Source organism: Ixodes scapularis, unplaced genomic scaffold (assembly GCF_016920785.2).
Source record: "Ixodes scapularis isolate PalLabHiFi unplaced genomic scaffold, ASM1692078v2 ptg000597l_1___fragment_1__unscaffolded, whole genome shotgun sequence".
NCBI lineage: Eukaryota > Metazoa > Arthropoda > Arachnida > Ixodida > Ixodidae > Ixodes > Ixodes scapularis.
This window is the reverse complement of record NW_024610006.1, coordinates 1,488,359-1,510,820: the sequence shown is the minus strand read 5'-3', so window position 1 is coordinate 1,510,820 and position 22,462 is coordinate 1,488,359. Positions and strand designations below refer to the sequence as shown.

At 47.7% G+C, this 22,462-nt stretch overlaps 1 long non-coding RNA gene across 1 annotated transcript; it reads left to right on the top strand.

Moving 5' to 3' along the window:
• The first annotated feature begins 17,834 nt into the window (after nucleotides 1-17,834).
• On the top strand, nucleotides 17,835-18,688 carry LOC121834150. The gene is made up of 3 exons (XR_006077086.1): nucleotides 17,835-18,108; nucleotides 18,431-18,519; nucleotides 18,601-18,688. It is a non-coding gene; the product is annotated as an uncharacterized LOC121834150 (long non-coding RNA).
• The last annotated feature ends 3,774 nt before the right edge of the window (nucleotides 18,689-22,462 follow it).

Here is a 22,462-nt window from a genome sequence, read left to right as displayed (position 1 = left end):
TGATCGAAGAAGCTGAAAAAGTCGTGCTCTTGGCATCACTGGGCTAACTGATGCCACTCCGAGGTCGCTGTCCGTGGACCAGTAGTCCCGTCTGTTTTGAAGTTGAAGAATGCCCATTCTGATGAGAATATCTAGGAATCCTTTCATTTCTTCAGCTGCGGTATCCTGCCAAGCTTTCGTTTTGGTTTCTTTGGCGTATATGTTCGTTTGCTCAACGAGTATGGTCAAAGCACCTCCAAACAGGGCATCAAAGATCATTATTGGCGTGTGCGTTGGAGGAAGCTTAGGAGTTGCAGGTGTTTGGCAGCAATAATCGGGAATGTTGCTTCGGTGGGGAAGCGAACGTATTGTCCACTCACTTGCAGTCTCTTCATCATCACTGGCGTCATCACTTGAGTGCACATCATACGCACTCACCTGTGCTGCTCCTTGTGACGCTGTGCTACTCGGCTGGACTTCCGAACGGGTTACCGCACCCGACGGAACATCGTCGCCGTCTTCTTCTTCCTCGCTGTCACTTGACTGATTTGGGTCATCAGGCAGGGAGAAAAAGACATCCAGTGCCTCGTCCACTGACAAGAACTTCGACATATGTGGAGAAACAAGCGCAGGTATAATGTTCTGCTAAAGGCCCATAGGGAAATATATTCCCACCACCTATGGTCGGGAAAAACCATTACAGCATCTAATGAACGCAATGAACATGCTTATAAGTGGTTAAAATCGATGCACGAGATGCCGTAGAGACATTAATTAAATATATGCACCTTTAGAAGTTGTTTTTTGCCGTCCTCAGGCTAAAGTTTCTTCGGCAAATTGTACGAGCACAAAGAGCCGAAGCCATGCCACCTTGCCGGGAAAAAACCATTCTCGCCGCCTAGTGGATGCACCGAAAACCTTCAAAATAATTTTGTGTAGTTTGTTAGGCATGTGGCTAGATGGCGCCACAATACAGAAAAAATAAAAAATTTGCATCAGTTGTTTATGGCGCCTTTTTCGAAGTGGGAAGCATATTCCCTTTGCGCTTTTAAGGGCTAAGCAAGTTGGTTAGTCTTGAATGAATTATTTTCTCAAGACCCTTAGACAGTATCGGTAAAATTGATATCGACCTATAGTTAGGTTGTTTTTGTCACCACCTTTGTGCAGCTCCGTTACTTCTGCCTTTTGCACTTTTGGAAAAACACTGGTTGTTAAAACGAGGTTAAAAATGTACGTGAGTGGAGGAGCAAATATATCAATGGCATGTTTGATGGGTTTAATTTGCAATCCACTTATGTTCTGGGATCAGCAGTTTTTAAGATTTAGGAACATGCTAATCACTTCACTTATTGTAGTAGGAAAAAACGTAGATTCATTAGGAACATATCGCGATGTTACCGACGGATCTATGCTATAATTTGCTGGTTGTACCAAATTTACGAAGTAATCATTAAAAGTGGTAGCAACCTGTAAGTCGGGCAGTTTGCTTCCATCTAGTTCAACATTATAACGAGAACATTTTTCAACTGGTTTTATAAAATTTGAGTTTCCATAAAATATCTCCCTTTTGTCTTACGGTATTATTGAACAGATTGTTATACAGTCGAACCTCGATATAACGAACTTCAATGTAACGAAATCTTCGATTTAACGAAGTATTTTATTTTTCATAATTTCTTGCCCATAGACCCCATGTATTTTTAGTCTCTATATAACGAAGTCTAAGTCTATAACGAAGTGCCATTGCCATAGAAGGCAATAAATAAATCAACTCTAAAAAACAACTTCGCAAAAAAATTGTGGTTAAAAAAAAAATTATGCGCAAACGCGAGCGCTTGATAGGTTACTTAACGGGGACAGGCCTTCCAACGTTCCCAGGCTGCCCGAGGATGCGGCGCCGGTAGCACCCGCGAGGCATGCGGCAAAGCGGATTCCGCGAGGTTGGCCAGAAAATGCCGAGCAAAAAGTTAACACGGCATACCAGCATCACCACTGACATTCACTGATAACCATAGTCCACTCCACTGCACCGCGGGTAGCGCGGGAGCCAACTTCAGCGGGGGAGCGACGTGATGGCGCGACCGCACGGGCAGTGCCATCTAGGAGAAGACCGAAAAGACCGATTATCGTCTTGCGAGCGTGGGCGCAAGCGGCGCAAGCATCACTGTGGGGGCAAGGGTGGCAAGGGGGCAAGTAAACTGTGCGGTGAAGAGTGCTGTGTAGGTTGGAAACATTGGCACCGCCTAAACTGCCTAAACTAAACAGCTTTATTTTTTAACCGGGCGGTTCACTTACGTGCTTGCTGCCATAAGGAAACGTAAAGTTCTTTCTTTGGATGAGAAAGCAAACGTTTTGGACGCCATTCTGAAGAAACTGCCGAGATCACGAGCACTCGGGAAGTGCTCGACGCAATGGACGTACTGAGGAGGTACACGGCGTCGCATGGGCAGCAGGATGCCGTGCAAGCGCTCTGGGCGCTCGAACGCCGTATGACGCCGCTGCTACTGTCGGACAAGGCGCAAGCAAAACTCGCGGACTACTTCGCCCCTAAATAAATGTCATTTTCGGTGAGTTTTCATACCCGTAAAATGTTTCGGAATTTTTTTTCGCATGCTAAAGCCAAATTTCGATTTAGCGAAATTTCAATGTAACGAAGTAAATTGCGAATTTTACCGACTTCGTTACATCGAGGTTCAACTGTAGTAATTCAATTTAGCATGTTTCAGTACGGAATTCAGTTTGTTACGGAAAGATTTATAATCACATAATTGACTTGGATCCCTGTTTTTAATAAATTTTTTAAAAAGATTTTTTTTACGGTATGTTTATTTTACGAACTGGTTCAGGTGTGACCCATGGCGTTCTCGACTTTTTGCTTTTCCCTATTTGTTATATGAAAAACAATTTTCATGAATCCTAGTTAAAGAAGACAAGAAAATGTTATGAGCTTCATCTGCTGTTTCTTTATGTATACTAAGCTCCAGTCAGTATTACCTATGGCATTAAAAAACATGTCCAATCTTTGGGCATTCATTTGTTGAGCAAATATTGGTTCCTGTAGTGGTATTGATGTTTTACTGCGAAATTTTCTAATAAATGAAAAAATAAAAATGGTGAAAGGGTCGCTGACATCACTGAGTATTACGCCAGAATACCCATGTTCATTATCATTATTTGTTATGAAGAGGTCAAATGTTAGACATTCGATTAAATTGTTAAAACCATTTGATTCGAGAATAGAGGTAAATAGAGTTTGCGAAGCAGATACAGTGGACAGGTCTATATTGAAGTCTCCACTCATTAACAATGTATATATTTGTTGACGCATACAAAATCAAGAAATTGCTCCAGAAACACATTTTCTTTGGCGCTGCACAGTAACCGCCCCTCTTGGCGTACAAGTGGTACAAGTACAGTGTAGCAGAGGCAACACATTGCACTCAGGAGTCAATTGAGATTTGTGTCATTGTACATTATTTATTATATCTGTGTTGTGTGGTTAAGCAGCTGCTCTCGCAAGTGTGTCGACTTGAATGTACTTTCTTCTACACTTCTTTTCATCCTGAGATGGACTAACTGCAAAGCCTACAATCGTGAACGAGTAGCTGTGGTACTCCCGGTGAACGTGCGCTCGTGCAGCCGAGGTAGTATGATTCAATGCAAGGAGCTCGCGCTTGTAACCTCACAGGCTAGTTGATGTTAGGATGAGACGAAGTATTGGTTAGTTATTCTTTATTTCAATATCTCAAGTTTCTACGTTACATAAACATATCTTGAAATTGCAAAGATATCTGTCGTTATTGCACTTATGGGCTATCGGTCATTGTAGGGCATGACTATGTTGTTTTAAGAGAGGACGAGCTGCGCTAAAGGGAAAGTCCAGTTTAACTAGGGAAGGTGTCGTTAGGCACGCTTGAACTGCACTTATTGACAGGTTTTTTTGCAGTGAACAGTGTTCCACGTGAAACAATTTTTTATTTACACAAAATATGGAGGTGTATCAAGTTTGTACAGTACTGTGTTTGGTACTTGTATGCAAGTGCATGGTTGTTCATTATGTTTCTCATTTGGTTAAACTTCCTAGTATAAAATAAACCTCGAAATTAAAAAAAATTGTCATTGCATCGCTAAAGAAATTGCAATGCTATGTACGTGTACCCCATATCTTTCACTGAGGCACCACAGAAAGTTCTGATGATTTATGGAAAAAAATAGGTAGGTGAGGAAACTGAATAATCAACACGTCTGGTGCACTTCAGGTGGTGTCTTCATAGGTAGAGAATTTGACACAGCTTACACAAATCTGCAGTTGCCAAATTTTTGTGTTTTTTTTCACACCTGAATAGTTCTCACCCAAGATACTACGTAATGGAATGAGCTAGTGTGGGCCAGTTGGGCCTCCACTTAAATGGTAAAATCTGTTTTCTAGTGCTAATCCGTATGAGTAAAGTGAAACAAAGCATGAATGTTGTGTTTGGACCAAAAAATCGTACAGGATACTGTACACTTCTGCAGTGTGATGAGAGTACTAGAAAGTGTACAATACAAGGAGTACATAATAGTGTCATAAAAATTGGAAACATGTCAATCATTCATTCAAACCAAACGGACACAAACAAAGCGAGGGTTGAAGGTGGTTCTAAGGGAACATTCACGGACAACCACGTCCCACAGAATGTACTATATTACAATTTGGAACATGTTAAAATCGAATTCTATTTAAAAAATTTAGATCTTGGAATCCTTTCCCCCATCTTGAATTTTTACTCATGTTGGTGCAACATTGTATGTTTTCCGTAGTATGGCTGCCTTTTCCAAAACACGTCCCCGTGCACGCCAATGCTCTTGATGAAGAGGGCAGTGTCGTTTCAGCCCAGAAACATTGGATAGGCTGCAGTTGCCCGATTGTCTTTTGCACTGACCGGAGTGCCCCTTTGTGGGTGAGCCGCACAGACCCAGACCGCCAACAGATGGTGTCCCTTCCTGAAGCATGGAGCTGCACTCTCTAAGCAGTTCTAGCACTCAGGTTATCTTGGCTGGTGCAGTAGTAGGAAAAGCTTTTTCCCCTTTCAAATTCAGCTGGGACTTTTGCTTTCAGCACTCTTATTCCCAACTTTTCCCGATGTTTCAAGTCTGGGAGTGTGGTGTCTGTGGCTCTGCAATCTTTACTCACATTAGCCGCAAGATGTCCACACCTTTCCGATGGGGTGGCTACTGCAAGATCCGAGACAGTTAAGCTGTCAAGGCTCATTAATTGGCCATTCCTATAAGAGGCAGGCAGCCTGTCGAAGCACCAACCTTGGATATTCAAAATTATGGCACCAAAGTGTTTGCAGGGCAGTCTCGTCTTCTGAAAATCAGGGCAACTGCAGCTTGTTGTGGTGAACTGTGCAAGGTAAGAAGCATTTGCCGATGCAGCACTTTGAACATGAAATATGCCACTAGGCTCATCTGTGATTGTGTGGTCCGCATCAATGTCCCCGGCAGCATGTAGACTTGCCATTATGTGCTTGACCACGGCACGTGGCCTGTTGTGCAGGAATGTTGGTACAGACTAGTGATAAACTCTGTGGCCTGAGGAGAAGTGCAAGTTGTCTTTTGAGAAATGTTTCTCCCTGTCACTCAGAAATGTCTTCATCATCTGCAGCAGACTTATCAGGCTCTTTCGTCCACTGTGGCATTTTAAGTAGTGCTCTTTGAGCATCTTGTTTTGGGCTTCTGTATTAGTTCTAACAGTTAGCTCACTCTTAAAGCAGGAAGCCCACATTTCTTTTACATTTAACCACTGTCCCTCCACATAGATCTGCAGCTTTCGAATCGATTTCCAGATGGTGGAAGTTAGAGGCACTCGACTTCCACCATCTGGTGGAAGTCGAGTGCCTCTAACGGCAAAATATCCCTTTAAAAAAAAAACAAGTTTTCAAATGCCCAGCCGCGTAGGTGGCTGGCGCATCTGTGTTGATCTTCTGAGAAGAGGTGGAATGCCCCCCGTGTCTTGGTCCCGTGTGCAACTAAGCGGCGTGGCAGGCGAGTTTGGAGGGCCTGCCTCCGGCGTTGCAGGATCGTTCTGACTCTCTTGAAACGTGATTGGAAAGTCGTCACTGGAAATCGGAGACGGTGAACCATTTCGCTGACTGATGCCGGAGGAAAGGGAAAACTTCCTCGATGTTTTTATGTGCCTGTGGCTCTCGTCTCGATTCATAGATATTGCCTCTTGCTCCTTGGGTATATTGTCTCGGGTGTGTGTGTGATCCTGACATTCTGCATGCCGCCCATTTTTTATGAATACGGCTGTACCTTCCCCTCTTCTGCTTTGTCGTGTGAAACAAAACTTACTAAAACCATCCAGATGATAACATTTAGTTGCTCACTCATGAGCGTTGGTCTCCGATAGTACAAACACAATAACGTTGGCGATGACACCTCTTATCAAAAAAACAGAACTGGTCCCAATATTTTCTAATGATCCGAATATTTACGTGTACCACAGTATATATCAAATTTGGGGGTTTTACGTGCCAAACCTACGACGGGCATCTGGCACGCCCCAGCGGAGGACTGAGGATTAATTTCGACCACCTGGGGATCTTTTGACGTGCAACCGAAAGCTCGGTTACACGGCGCCTTCTCCGCAATAAGCCTCCGACATATTGCGGGCACCTCGGTCGGGATTCGAACCCGCCACCTGGGGATCCGTAGGCCGGCGCTCTCGCCTCGGAGCCACCGAGGCGGCTCACAGTATATATGATGCCGCCGTCCAGTACCAAGTTACTCATAAGGCTCAAAAAATCCGATAGTCAGCCTAAAAAAAAAAAACTGAGACGAAGTCATCAAGTTACACTATTTCTTCCAGGTCAGCGTGTCAGTAAATTCAGATGGGACGGCCTTTCTTGTCCATCTTTGCAAAGACATTGACGTCCCTTACCTACACAAACTTCAAGTGCATTTCTCTGGCGTGGGAATGGGCCATCCAGAAGAGCTCTCGGTAGAGCCTAGTGAGGTTGCCATTGAAATACAGACGCTGCAGCGATGACAACTTGCTTAGTGCGTGCAACCTACCGCAAGCCGTCATCCACTTTTTCTTGCCGCCAACCGGTTGGAACCTCACCAAAACTGGTGGGGTCCGCTTTTTCCACTCGGGAGGCGGTGTATGGCAAGCACCTGAACGGCCGGAAATTAGAGACGCCCGCTCTTCGCGCAATGTCTGCAATGATTTCCCCAAGGTGTTCTTGAGATCACTGAGGCAGGCATTGAATCTCCAGATTAGGGAGGCGGCCATACTGCTCGTTGGTGTTAAGCTCTTCTTTGAGAGCCTAGATCTCTTTGGCCTGCTCATGCATATGGCCTCTCAGCTCCATCACCTCAGCCCTGACCTCGTTAATGACCTGGCCATTAGCCGTGACCGCTGCCAAAAGTGTGTTGTACTGGGCAGAAAACAATTCCATTGAGGCCTGGACTCCACTGATTGTCTTTCATCTGCTTGACGACGCGCCTTAATGCCAAAAGGATGTCCACTTTCAAGGAAGCTGCTGGAGCGAGTCTATATGCTAGCCCTCATCATCAGGAGCTCTTTCAAAATGGAAGAGAGCTGTGACGGCCATGCGTCACATTCGGTGTTCCTGGTGTCGTTTTCCCTGCAGAATGATATTAATGGCTCTTTGCCTCACCCATCCTCAGCCTTCTGTGATCCTCGAGCACATCTTCCCGATGTGGCAGGAGGCTAAGCAGAAGGCGCACCTTATCATCCTGCCGTTCCTCAAAAGGGCCTTGGAGCACACAGAACATTCCGAAGTTTGTCACGCTGCATCACGATACAAACATGAATGTATAAAAAAAACAATAGCCAAAGACAATGAGGTGGGCCAGCTGGTTGTGCCCCTGTGAGAAACACAAATAAAAACAAAGCCAACAAAAAAACAAAAAAAGAAACAACTGTAGTTGGTCAGCTAGCTTTACCCCTGACAGGAACAGTCAATGGTTGTGGGCGCCGGTGCAACAAAATAGTCCACTGGCTCCTGCGCTCTTGCATACTCATTGCGCGGCCGAGGTCGGAGGCAATCGGATGCGAACGGCCCCGGCCTCGACTGGGCAGTGCCGCCTGCTCCCCCCGCTGGTTCCACTTTCGGTGAATGAGCCACCTCACCGCTAGCTGGACACCGTGCCGAGCAGAAAGACCGTTGCGGAGATAGCATCCACGCACAGTCAGTATGTCAATAAATCAATCAATCGCTGACAAGCAATCAATGACTTAAATGTACTGAGTCCTGACATGTACAGTCTTACATTCAACTGAAAAAAATAAGATCTTTACGAATCTCTAACGCAAAATTGGAGTGCAGCTCTTGAGGAGGAGGGGGAAGGGTACGGAGGGGAGGGTATGCCCCTCTTCCTCTATCCCCTCCTCTCCCGTCCTCCTCCAAGTCAGTTTCCTTGCTAACTTTAGCAAAGAAAAATAACTTGCACCTATGAAGAAATTCAATTGCTCCGCTAGATGTAGCGGGGAATTGAATCGGTGTTAAGGTCACGTGACATCAGTTTTCCCGCTAAATTTAGCGCGGTTATGCTGATATCGCAAAACATGGAAACGGGCACCTTAGAGCTGTGTTCTAATATTAAATATATTAGTATTGCTATATTAATACCAGTGTGACATCAGGAAAGTCGCAAATTAGAAGACAGTTGGAGAAGTCAGAACAAGCAGATGAACAACGTAGAAGCTACAACAAAGCTTGCATATTCTAAACAAATGCAAGTACATGATATTGTAGTGACACACAAGTACTTATCAACCCTTTTCAAGCATTAACTGCCTGCAAACAGAATGACCAAAAGTTCTGCAGCACAAACAAAAAATAGAGTGCATCAGAGTACATGTTGTAGAACTCGGTCAATTTAAGAATAGGGCTTAATCGATTACAATGACGAGAGGTATAAAAGAATGATGGATGTCGTGTAAGCGCACGTGACACTCTAAGGCTCACTTCTAACAAAAGGCGGGGAGAGTTAATAAAATCGTGAAGAGCTCTGAATAAGAGCAACATGTTTACCTTAGCCCGGCACTGATGCAGGCTCAGCAAGTTCACAAGTTCAAAATCAGTTTCATAATTGAAGTTATGTGGACCACTCTTAACGTAGTGATGTTCTAAGATGGAAATGAACTTTTGAACTTTGTCGAGTGCCAAGGAGTTTTAGAAATGCTGTTCAATGCAACTGAGGCATACCCAAGTTGTGATCTCGCGAATGAATGGTGCAGTGTCGGAAACGTAAACGGAATTTTAAATTCTTTTGTTATGATATATGTGGTGCTAATGTGCTGAGAGACGAGTTCATAACTGTTTTTATGGGATCACCGAATCGTAAGCTTGAATCAAACGTAACTCACTGGTCCCTCATCTCAAATACAAGCGTTAAGAACTCACTGCGGATGCTGTACGCGAAAATGGTATTCAATGTTTTCCGTGAAAATGTCTTAACCATGGTTTTCGATTGGTTAAGACAAATATCATTAACCGAGCACCAGTTCTAAAAGGAACATGCATCCTCTTGAAGCTCAATGCAATCATCACTGCGAATTATTTGTTTGTAGAGTTTTATGTCATCTGAATACTGCAGAAATAAAGGCTTAGAAAACAGGGGGGAAGCGCTGTTTACGAAAGCAGAGAACCCGAGGGGACCTAAAACAGATCCCTGAGAAATTTCAGAGGAAGCCCTGTAGAATGAAGAGGCTATGTTGTTAACCCGGATGTACGCGATTCTTTTTGTCAGGTGGTCTTTAATCCAGTCCAGAAGTGAGCCACACACTCCATAGGCGGAACGCTTCGCTAAGAGAATAGTGTGGTTAACAATGTCGAAGGCCTTGCTCAAGTCAAAGCGGATAACGTCCAGCTGACCTTTATTACAAACGACCTGAGAAGGGGTGGACATTAATGTTGCGAGGTTTGTAGCAGTTGACCGGCCGGACATTAAACCGTGTGTGTTAGGGATGGCTATGTTGCGAAACTTAAGAGACGAGAATTGATGTATGACCATTTCAAAGTGCTTGGAAAATGAAGGAACAAGAGAGAGATAGGTCTATAGTTAAGGACATCAGCCCTATTTTCTGTCTTTAATATTGGAACCACAACAGCTATTCTTCATTTTTCTGGAAATATCCCCGACCTCAGGAAGTTATTAAGTACAGTGCACAAAATGGATAAGATTTAGTATTTCTGAGGGTATTCTGGCGCTCCAGCAGATAATGTGGCTCTCATTTTCTTAATACATAACGCAACACATTCTTTATCGACATGAATGCTACTGAGTAGGTTGCCGAACCCAGTCAAATGAAACAACGTAGGAGACGTCGAGTCGGAGCTGTTTTTATAGACTAAACCAAGATGAGCTGTAAACAACTACGTACACTCACCGCATCGCCTCCATGAAATTCGGAAGCTATCTCCGATCTTACTAGCGTACCTCCAGAATCTCTTTGGATATTTCACAAGATCCTATTCTACAGACTCGCGGTGAAGTTTTTGATCACAGTTAATTAAACGGTTGAATTGTTTTCTACCGCTCTTAATTCTGCTTCCCACTTTGAGAGGCAGTTTTTTTTTGTTTTTTTTCTATGCAAGAAGTCTTTTTTGACCAAGAGAGATTTTAGTTCTAAGGATAACCAGTTAGGCAAGTGAGAATTTTTTGACGTTCTTAAAGGGACACTGACAGGGTATTTATGCTCGCCGAGGTTTTTAGTTGTACGTGACATATGAGAGCTCAACTACCCAGAACAGAATTTGCGGCTCGAAATTCGGTTTCTTTCCGCCCGAAAACCGCCGATCAAGAACTGGCCGGTTCGAGTCTCGCTCACTCTCTTTTTCGCGGTCACGGGCCGTTTTCTAAGGTATCGATGCGACCACCAAATTTAATCAAAGTCGTGCGTCGCTGAAGGCACACACTCATTATTAAAAATAGAAAAAAATATGAAACCCATTTTTGTGGCTTCTAAAAAGCTGTAAATACGTTGATTGAAAAAAAAAGTTCCACAGACAACCGGAAGCATTCTGTGTGTTCGTCGTTTCGCGTATCGTGGGACTCGCGGGGACGGCGATGGCAGCGGACGACGGGCGTGGGACCTCTATTTCAGAACTGTCGTTCGCGGTACCGGCGAATTCTGTCTACCGTTAAAAGAGAAATTTGGGACTGATCAAAAGAATTGGTATTCATCCCGTACGACACGCCCGGCCACCAAGCCGATTTGCACGAAAACGTCGCCGAGCCGTCGCTCCCTTCTCGTGGCTGAAGACATCGCTCGCGCAAACGTCAAGCACGACGTGTCTACTTCGAGTTGAGTATGCACGCGTACGATTTCTTTACTACGTGAGAATGTCACCAATGCGCGGTGCATCCCGACTTCGACCCAGGAGTGCTTTTGCTAGAGAAAAATCGACAGCAAACTTTCCAACTTACAGTTTACCGGCTGAATTGTTACTAAGGAAAGAGATCCACCAGAAAAGTGATGCCCCAGTAGCTCAGTGGGAAAGACGTCCGGTTCACACGCGGTAGGACCGGGTTCGATCCCCCGTGAAACTTTATTTTTTTTTCTTCAAACAATTTCTGATGTTTACATATATATATATATTTTTTTACAATCATCACTGAAGAAACAAACTAATGTTGTGGACGATACTTCGCTGATTTAAATGGTATGGGATTTCCGTTTTGACACCTGCGAGCTCAATGTAATCACTTTCCACAAAATGCAAGGAGCATATAAATCAAGTAACGTCCGCTTTCCGAGGTGCCCGTATATGTTCTGCAGGAATTGCAGCCAGCCGTTGGTCCCGATCCCATTGATCTTTCGGAAACTCTGTCGCACAATGCCACTTTTTTTCGGATTCAGGAAATGTGAGCCAGCTCGTCACGCAACATCTTGGGTGTATTCTTTTCGGAGCCGATCATGGAAATTCACCACGGGCACTCACTACTCATTTCCAACTCCTCAATGTACAAAACAACTCATCTTGGAGTACAGAACAACGAGCGGAACAAACATAACTGCAAAACAATCGCACGGCGAGCAGTTCCCGCACGCCCCATCGCACGCTGCATGTCCTGTCGTCTGCTACCGGAGAGGAGAAAAAAAAAAACAAAACGCACGGTCGGGTGTAGCCACGTGACTTCCGCCACTCACTCTCTTCTCTCCACTTCTCCGACCTCCGTCGGGTTTCGGTTTCGGTTTCGAGGAGTTGCGTCTTTTGGCTTTATTAAAAAAATACGCTACTCTGTTGCAAAATATTAATTGGGTAGTCCTCCGACACCATAATGAAGCGCCTGGCAAAAAATAAAATTTTTTTTTGGGGGGGTGTCAGTGTCCCTTTAATGCAATGCATATCTCCATAGCCCCCAGAACAATTCTCGTGGGGCAAGTGACTTGCTCATTCACATTGATAGGCTTAAGAACAGATGCCCAGTTGACATCCGTAAAATAATAGTGCATTTAAATGTAGTCGCCTGCCGAGAAATTACTATACGAGGTGTGAGGAAGGCATCTTTAGGAAGGAGGAGTGCAAACTGGTGAAATACGGGAGAACACTACATCAAGTGCAGGGTGATATATATCTTCAGGGACCAATGGGGATTGACTCCGAACGATGGAAACGCGTTCCATACTAGAGAAACATGAATCTAAAGAATTCTCCTGGTTGTTAAAGGGGTACTCTGGCGATTTTTTTAGCTGCCTCAACTAACTATATTTCCTGACTCCCCGGCCTTTACCCTTTCCGGTATGCTATTTAGTATCACGAAATTCATAATAGTTATTGCCAATGCGGCAAATGAAAATGGTGCAAAAACCAACATTCAAACATACGCGCACTTTTCAGTGCCGTGACGTCAGTGGCGGGCAGGCTTGCCAGTCGAGCGAGCAGTCTAAAAAATAGAATATGCCAATCATTTGTTCCGTGCTGGAGCACGGGGATTGGAGCGAGCATCCAAAGCATTCATTTGACACCATGAAACTGCTTCGAATCAGTTGGGAACAAATTCTACAGTCCAAAGAGTGAACCCCTGCACTTTAACTGACGTCACTTTTTCGTTGTTGCCAGTAGAGACTTTCAGTTTGAGAAACACGGTGAGGACCAAAATTGTAAATTCTATAACTTCGTGAAAAAAAAATTATTTTGACCTAATATTTGGGATACTATTTTGGCGATGTTGTTTGGCGAGTTTAGCAAAATTTCAAGCCAATCGGGGACCATAAAGAAATCGCCAGAGCACCCCTTTAAGAGCATAATTGTGCTGTCTGAGATCTAAAAACGATACGAAGTTCAGTAGACGGCTGCATTTCTGCTTGCAATAAAAGTTGTCAGTGTGAACATTTAAATTTGTCCAGTTAATACCTGGAGCGTTAAAGTCCCCCATTATCAAAAGGTTGCACCTATACAACTCTTTCACTATATTCTCAATGTTACAAGACACCTGATGAGGTGTAGTTTGAGGAGGGAGATAAAACAATCCGAATAAAACACCCGCTTTGTGCACTCGATTTCAACCGATAGACACTCAGGGGACCCCTCTAAATCCTCGCGTCTTTTTGAATTGTACCGCCTGTCAACTGCAATCATCACACCACCTCCTATGCTACCTCGCAAAAAAAAGTCACGATCGCGATGAAAAAAATTTCAAAATAGGGCGGAAAGTTATCTTCAGAGCTAATGGTGGGACGCAACCAGGTTTTCAAGCAAGCACATAAAAGAATAGTTAAATACAGTAACACGAGAAAAGAAACACTCGGCCTTCGTCCGAAGACCACAAAATGTTTTGATAAGACAGCCTAGTCTTACTCATCAGTGTTTTCTGCAGTGGTTTTTGGCCACTTACCGAGATACTTTGAGCAAATCATCTTGAAGAACAGCTCTGAAGGGCTTGAATAAACCCCAGTCAGCGCAACGGTTCGAGCCCTCGGGCATGTGGACATGGGCATTGAATGTGCCGTTCGCTCGTCATGTCCGTCACCCTTGGAGGCAGGCGGATCTTCGAGCATACATTGATTGAGTAAAATTATATGCACGGGCGCGTGCACGTTGACTGGAAATTGCTATGCACACGACGTTTTGAAACTCGTATAAAACGAATGGTTAGAACGAATTTCCGAAGCGGTAGCGTAGCTAAGTGGCAAGGTGTCTGCCTCATACGCAGCGGACCCCGGTTCGGTCTGCAGTGTGGACTTACTTTTTAGAGCGCAGCTCTTAGGGGCCCGTTTCCGGCTTGAGCGGCGTCGCCGTCGCCGTCGCCGTCGCCGTCGCCGTCGCCGTCGCCGTCGGCGTAACCGCGCGGTGCATCATGGGAAATATCCCATAATGCACCGCGCGAGCCCCCCACCGGGGTCACGTGACTTCGTGGGGAGGCACGTGACCCCCCCCCGAGGTCACGTGACCCCCCGAAGTCACGTGACTCCCCTGAGGTCACGTGACCCCCTCCTCGAGGTCACGTGGCTCCCCTGAGGTCACGTGACCCCTCCTCTAGGTCACGTGACTCCCCTGAGGTCACGTGACCCCCTCCTCGAGGTCACGTGACCCCCGAGGTCACGTGACCCCCGCCGATGTCGCGTGACCCCCCCCATGACGTCATCGACACTGATGACGTCACCGGCATCCACATCGTCATCGTCATCATCAGTGATGACGATGACGATGCGGATGCCGGTGACGTCATAAGTGATGATGACGATGACGATGTGGATGCTGGTGACGTCATCAGTGATGATGACGATGACGATGTGGATGCCGGTGACGTCATCAGTGATGATGACATCAGTGATGATGACGATGTGGATGCCGGTGACGTCATCAGTGATGATGACGATGACGATGTGGATGCCGGTGACGTCATCGGTGATGATGACGATGACGATGTGGATGCCGGTGACGTTACCGACATCCGCATCGTCATCGTCATCACTGATGACGAAATCAGTGACGTCATTGATGTCGTCACCGGCATTCGCATCGTCATCGTCATCATCACTGATGACGTCGTCAGCGACGTCACTGATGACGTCACCGACATTCGCATCGTCATCGTCATCATCACTGGTGAAGTCATCAGTGACGTCACTAATGACGTCATCAGTGACGTCAGTGATGACATCATCGGCATTGGGGGTCAGGTGACCCCCCAAGGTCACGTAACCCCCCCCCCTGGTTAGTCTAACCCCCCCCCCCCAGCGCCCTTCCCTCCTCCTCCTCAAGAGCTGCGCTCCAATTCGGCGTTACAGGGAGTTGTAAGCGGCTTTCACTTTTTTTTTTTCTCTTTTTTCTTGAACATTTTATTTTGTCGATATTTACTACATTTCTTTTTTATGATTAACACTTAAAAAAAAAATGTTGCCAACAAAATTTTGCTGAACTAAAGGGTATAAGACTTCCTTTCCGGATGTGCAATGAAGGAAAGCAGGGCTTGGGTTGTCAGCTGGACGCCGCAACGCGGCGTGTACGGAGGGGGGGGGTGCCAAGTGGGTTAATGCTTTTGCACTTAGCAGCCACACACTGTCGCTGTGAAGGGGCGTGAACGCAGGTTGGGGGGGGGGGGGGGGCGGGGAGCTTTACTTATATCGATTTCCACCATGCCCGTAACATTTGCGCCTAGAACCGAGAGGAGTCGGACACCCACCCAACGATTCCGATGCTAGAGATGCCGCGGATCTCCCAGCTCCAATAGTCTGTCCTCTTGGCAGCCCGAGGGGGTGAGGAATCTGAATCTGCGCATTCCTGGCTGTCAGCCATGGTGAACTAGAAGGCTGGAGGCCCCCAACACTCTGCCCGAGGGCAGACACGGGCCACGGCAGCCGGTTTCAAAGCTGCGCCGGCCTCCGCTCTCCTCAAGCCTGTGATTTCTGCAGGGCCCGCCTTTACGTCATCGCACAGTGAGCAGACGAGCTATAGCGAACCAGAATAAGGCGGGTAGTGGAAAAAGCGGCGGCCTCCATGTGAGGCACTTTGTGTAGAATCTATCAGGTGGCACTGGCGTTCCATCCCGGACCACTTCTGCCGGCGGCGAGCCCGTTCGAAGCGTAGCTGGTTTCAACCTTAGTGGTTCATTACCACGGCCTGTATGTGTTTCATGGATGTTGCAACGTCTATGAATTAATGTTTAAAGTTTATTCGCGCAATGTAGCGATTTTGTGTTTTCGGTACGCTGTAGTGTTTGCCCTGGCTGGCTGGCTGGCAAACGCTCCTCCATACGGACCCGTCTACCTGCCTAGTCTTGCAAGGCACCCAGAGTATCTTGTCTTTTTGGAAATAAAGACCATAATTAGTATTCTGCTTTGATTTTCAGTTATATGCCCATAATAAATGCGTGTACCACTTTCCTTTGTTAAAGAACATGCCATTGTGAAAAATAATTGTTGAAAAGCTACACTTCCATTTGGAACGTGCTGAACGAAGGAAAAGTAGGTAAAATACTCGTAATCATTGAGGCACTCTTTGTGGCACTATTTCTGGAGTGTTGTAGCGTTCGACTTCCGCCGTCCGCCGCAGGTGATCAATCAGACGACTCTTTCCTTGGGGTCAAGCGGGGTTTATTACCATGACTCCTGGATCCCGACCTGGCCAAGACTCGGGACAGCAACTCCTGTCGGCCGCACTGGCCACCCCTTTTAAGCCCGTGCGTATGCAATGGGCACCGGGAGCCGCCCCCCCGCTAGTCGCCGGTTTGGCCGCCGTGTGGCGGGCCGAGCGCCCCACACCTCTCCCCCTTAAAGGTCGAGGTCTAAGATGGCCTCCTCGTGGGCCGGGTCGCGGAGCAGATCCGGGCGGAATCGGCGGAGCACCCGGATGGCCTCCGCGACTTTCAACGGGCGGGGAGCTGCCGGAGGTGCAGCAGGAGGTGGTGCGGCTCGGCGAGCCCAGTCCGCGGCGACGCGAGCTTGGTGCAAGGCGCCCGCCAGGTGGATGGGGTGGTGCAGTTCCGGCACTCCGCAGACGGGGCACAGCAGGCATCGAGGCTCAGGCTGTAGAAGCTCTGTCGAGCCTGCTTCCTCGCCTTCATGAGGGCCTGAAGACTGATGTTGGATGAAGCTCTCCTGTCGTCGCCGAATCCACCCTGGAGGTCGTGGAAGACGTGATCTTGCGCGAACCGTCGGAGCAGCGCCCCTGTGTAGATGCGCAGTAGGATGGATGAGATGGTGATGGGCCTGAAGTCTCCGCCAGTAGTGGCCGAGCGGGACTTGGGTATGAAAACTCTTGGCCACCTTGAGGTCCTCGGGAAGCATAGCGAAGGCCAACCAGTTGGTGAAAATGATGGCAAGAATGGCTGGTGGAATCTGGAAACCTCGTTCAGGGTAAGGCCGTCCGGGCCAGGGGCAGTCTTTGCGTCGGTGTTCTTGAGCACTCTTTGGAGCTCTCCTTCGGTGAACGGCTCCACCTCTACGTTGAGTACTTGTTCGGATGTTATGAACCCGTCAACCGGTCTTGATGGTGTAGACATGAGAAGGTCGTAGACCCGGTGGAGCTCCGAGAAGAGGACTGCTGGGTCAGCCCAGTCCAGCCCCAACTCGTCGACGAGCACCTTAGGCCCCAGACTGTACAGCCGTTGATGTTCTGCATAGCGTTCGTGACGGCGCTGGTTACGGTTCTTGGCTAGACGACGCTTCTTTTTCTTGCTGCCCTCGGTGCCTCCCCTCTCCCCAGGTCTTCTCCTATCTTGATGGGGTCCAGCAACCCTTGAGCGATGGTGACAGGGGTTCCTGGTGCGGGCTGCAGACGCACCCAGGCAGATCCGGCGTCGTGAACGCGGACCGGTTGAATAGGAACCGGCTGCTTGTGTGCCGCCGCCTTGAAGGTCTCCAGGATCTCCTTGTAATGGCGTATATTTCGCTGCCCTGTGATTCCCTGTGAGGACTGGGTGGTGAATACCCTGGCAAAAGCAAGGTTCATATGAGGGTGGTCCTTGCAGGTGATCTCTGCCCTGGCCAGTGCCGTCAGTTCCGAGACGGTCCACCGCGCGTTGAACTCTGCTGGTGGAAGAGAGTTTGCGGTGCCAATGTACGTGTGACCTCTGCGATGATGGATTTAGCAAAGGGACCAGGAACGATGACAGTTGGCGGGGTGTCTGGCGAGGGGCCACAAAGGGATGAAGTTCGGAGTAAGGGTGAGACATCCTTTCCCCGTCGCGTGCCGAGCTCCCTGCGCATCGCCTCTGCGCACTGGGGCATCAGACGGTAGTCCCGGACGCTCTGCCATGTTCTTCTTGGCATCAATGCAGCGAGCTCTTCGTCACTACGCATGCACAGAGAAGCCTGGAGCTTGCACAGCACGAGTGCATGAGTGTCCCTCTCTGTCCAGGGCCTTGCCTCCGGTGTAGGGGGGATATCTCGGGGGGTGACCGGGGTTGGAGAATGATGTATGGACTTCTCGCTTCACCGCTGTGGTCTTGGCGTGGTGAGGGGTGATGAGGGTATGTCCGTCTGCAGGCCGGAGGAATCTTGCACTGATGGCAGTGGTCCCCCTGGAGTGGCAGTGGGGGGCTCACCATGTGCAGGAACCCTGGAGTCCGGCCGAGGTAACCTGCTCCGCAGCTGTTCTTGCTGTAGCAAGTCCCTGTACAACTTCCGCCCCCTGATGCCCTTGATGGTTTGCCAAGGTACCCCTGCGTACCCCTTGGCGAGTTCTTTGTTGGTAAACTTCATCTTGGCGGGCATCGACAATTCTTGGACCGCCAAAGTCCTGACGTCCTCCGTGGTCCAGTCACCTGCTGGTGGGAGACGCAAAGCAGGGGTGCTGGTTGTGAAGGGCATCGACATGTCTGCCCTCTTGGAGTCCCGGGAGAACTCTGGGTGCTCCTTCTCCTCGGTGTGACTTGCAGGGGAAGGAGTGGAAGCCTGCGGAAGCTCGTTGCTGGCCACACTGTGTGAGTCGGCGTTCGTCACTACGGTTGAAGTGGGCGATACTAATGGTTTCTTCCGACACCTTGTGTAATGAGACGACATGGAGGTGCTCTTGGTGTACGTTTTGGCGAGGCAATAGAAGCACCTCCGTACGAAGTGACAACTATGAACATGTTCGTAGTGCCCCCCAGAGAGATGCGAGAAGTTAGTCGTTTGTCGCACAGGTGGCAGACAATCTCCTCTGAGGGATACAGCCTCTCAAAGGTTTGCTAACACGCTAGGTGATGGATGAGTCCCTGACATGCTGAAATAAATAGGAAAAAAAAATATGAAGCACTATTCCCCCAGCCGCTTGCGACACAGGGTATTTGTATTTAAGTGTAGGCTGTGAGGCCGAGAGGGAGAGCCTGGTAATGTGGCCTGTGCTGTACAGGCCACAGTAACTTGTTCAAAAGGTACAAAGTTCCCTAGAGCACTAGATTATACTTGTCCTGCAGACTACGCCACTACATGTAGTGAAAACCAGCTAGTGGTGCCCTGCGTAGCCCCAAAGCGTAGATCCGATCCACAGGGCTGCATGCCGAAGCACAAAAAAAAACAACCAAAAAATCATGTTTATTGCGCCAAAGTGCCGAACTGCGCTTGATTACGAACAAAAAACCTACAAATGTTGCTAAAAGAAAGAAAAGAAAAGTGAAAAGACGTTTTTCTCTGCTGCTAGTCTAACAGAGGTGGTGAAATCCACGGGTGGAACGTATTGCCCTCTGTTGATGGCCGGCGCAACTAAACAAAGTTGCATGCGCTCCCAGTTCGCGTGCAAAGTTCGAACTGGAAACCGGCAGAGCTGCCACGAGAAAAAAAAAGGATGGCAGTGGGACCAGGGACTTTTGTGCGTGGTTCGACGCACGGAGACTGAAAAAAAAAATGTTTAGTGTAGGAACCAGCGGTCCACTAGCGCCTAGCACTAACTCCAGCAGCCAAAAAACGAGTGACCGTTAAGGGGTGAAGAAAGCCTCAGCGGCCGGCTGCTCACACGTTTGGAGAGGTGCTGAAACTGCGCTGGCGGACTTGAGAATCTTCCAAGAGCAGCGGGGGGTACCCGGCGGTGTCCGGGAGCACGCAATAGTCGTGGAGGCGTGCGGACCTGGCCAAAGGCGCGATCGCCGGGAACTCGGCTCGCTAACCAAACGCAGCCGAAACGAAGCTGACTTTCTGTTTACCCACAAAATACCCAAGGCATTTGGTTTTTTTTTTTTTTTTAACGAGTAGGGCTTGTGCACAAAAATCGTTTCCTCGCCCACCCCTCCGCAGAGGCATCAGGCTGATCTTTGGCATGAAGTCTGGAAGTCCTTATCCTCTCCAAGGGAGAGGGACCCACCAATAGCCCCATGGCAACACACAACCGCCGGGGCGCTTCATCGCCCGTGCACCACGGAGGTCATCTGCTGATGCCGACGAAAGCACCTGACCCCCCCCGAAGGCAAAGTATAGTCAATACCTTAAAATCCTGTCTACCAAACCCAAGATTGGTAAGAGCTGCAGCACTTTTTGGCGACCAAACACTTGATATATATGTGATAGTCAAACTAGTCACAACCGGTGCAACACTTTTGGCCCCTTTAATAATATCCAGAAGCTCTGGAACACTATAGTTTGCACTTTCCGCTCATGTGCGGCATCTGGGGTGGAATACGTACCCACCACCTGTGTATCAACCACAGTCATCTGACTACCTCCTGCAATAACGAGGTCTGGCACATATTTCTGTGTTGCGGTGTGGCACTCGGGTTCTACCAGCACCTCCCATCCCTTTTCTTTCAGATGACCAGGAGCATACTGCACTAAACTATCATGTCGTTTGATTCTGGCACTGTGCGTGCAGAAGCAATTTTGCGTAATGTGTCCCAGTGACTCCGCGGAGTCACAACCGGCCCGACGAGTCAAGACGTCCCGACCCCTTTTAGTCCTAGTCATGTGAGGAAGCGCATTTGCCCTCGTCTTTACCAAATCAATGAACCTCTTTCCATTCATCGGACGTGTACCTTTTCCAACCCACACCTGCGAAGACGGTACACGTGAGCACTCCTTCAGGGCAGCACCGTCTGCACTCTTGTGCCACTCTCTCGCCCAAAACCTGGATACAGCACCCCTAGATCGAAGCACCTTGCCCTTAAAGATGAACGACCGTTCTAGTCAATCTTTCAAGTCGACCATGTGCGGCAGCTGCAAGGCCACGGCGCACGCAGGATGCGATGACGTGCCCAGTGCCAACAATCTATGCAGTGCCATACCTGGTATGGCGGTACGTAAACAAGGGGCACCAAGAGAGTCATAGTTACTCCCGCCGTTTATTCGCGCTTTGATGAATCTCCTCACGTTGACATTCAGAGCACTGGGCAGAGATCACATTGCATCAACACCGACCGGAGGCCATTGCAGAGTGTGTCGGTCATATCGCTTTAGGTTCCGTCCACAGGAACCAGCAGCCATCTCCCCCTTTCAGCCTTCTCCTCCCATTTACACATAATGCCCCTTTAAATTGAATATAAATTGGAACTAAATTTATTGGTAGCTCTCGACTGAATTCAAACCCATGTGCCCACAGTTTGGAGCGCGGTGCTTTAACCACTCTGCCATCGGCAAGAGTTCATAGCCGCTTCCAAGAGCGGGGTTTTATATCCACGGTTTTCTTTTTCAGGGGAGCACTAGCAGCACTGCCAAATTTCTGAATATGGCACATGATCACGTAACATTATATGACCACATAAGTTACCTAATCACGGAGATTACGGGATCATGTGTCACCTAAGTTCAGGCCTAATTAAATCATGCAAGTGCTAAGTAGGCCAGCATGATTACAAAATGATAACCAATACAGTAAAACCTCGTTATAACAAAGTTGAACGAGCGGTCGTAGTTATTTCGTTATAACCATTAGTTTGTTATAGCCAATGTCCATTTCTCCATACTATTAGCAAGCAAGGGGAATTATGATTGCTTTGTTATATCCATTAGTTTGTTATATCCCATTTTGTTATAACGAGGTTTTACTGTAGTGTAAGGTTACGTATCGCATGTCACGTAAGATTAGAAATAAATGGAGCGTGCAAGGCTTAAGTAGGTATGCGTTCTTACTCTTCCTTAGCGGATGGGAGTGAAGAATGCACGAAGCAAGAGGCAGGCAGAAGATGAGGCTGAGCAGCCATGAACATTGTGGCCAGCAATCCCCATATGCACAGCACGCACATCATGTGTATGGTAGAGCTTGACACATTTTGTGCTTCTAAGGCTTTGACAGGATAGTCAAGCTTGGGTAACTTTTTTAAAGTGCAGCTTTTAGACGCCCGTTTCCGGGTTGAGCGGCGTCGGCATTGGCGTAAACGCGTGTTGCATTATGAGACCTTTCCCGTAATGACGTCACACTTGAAGTCTAGCTCAATTTAGCAGAAAAAATGTAACGGAAATTTTTCTGCTAAATTTAACGGGGAAATCGACATCACGTGGCCTCAACACCAATTAAGTTTCCCCGCTGAATTTAGCGGGAGAGTTTCGGTAAATTTCCCGCTGAATTTAAGAAGAATATTTCCCGGCTTTATTTAGCGGGTAAATTTTCGCTTA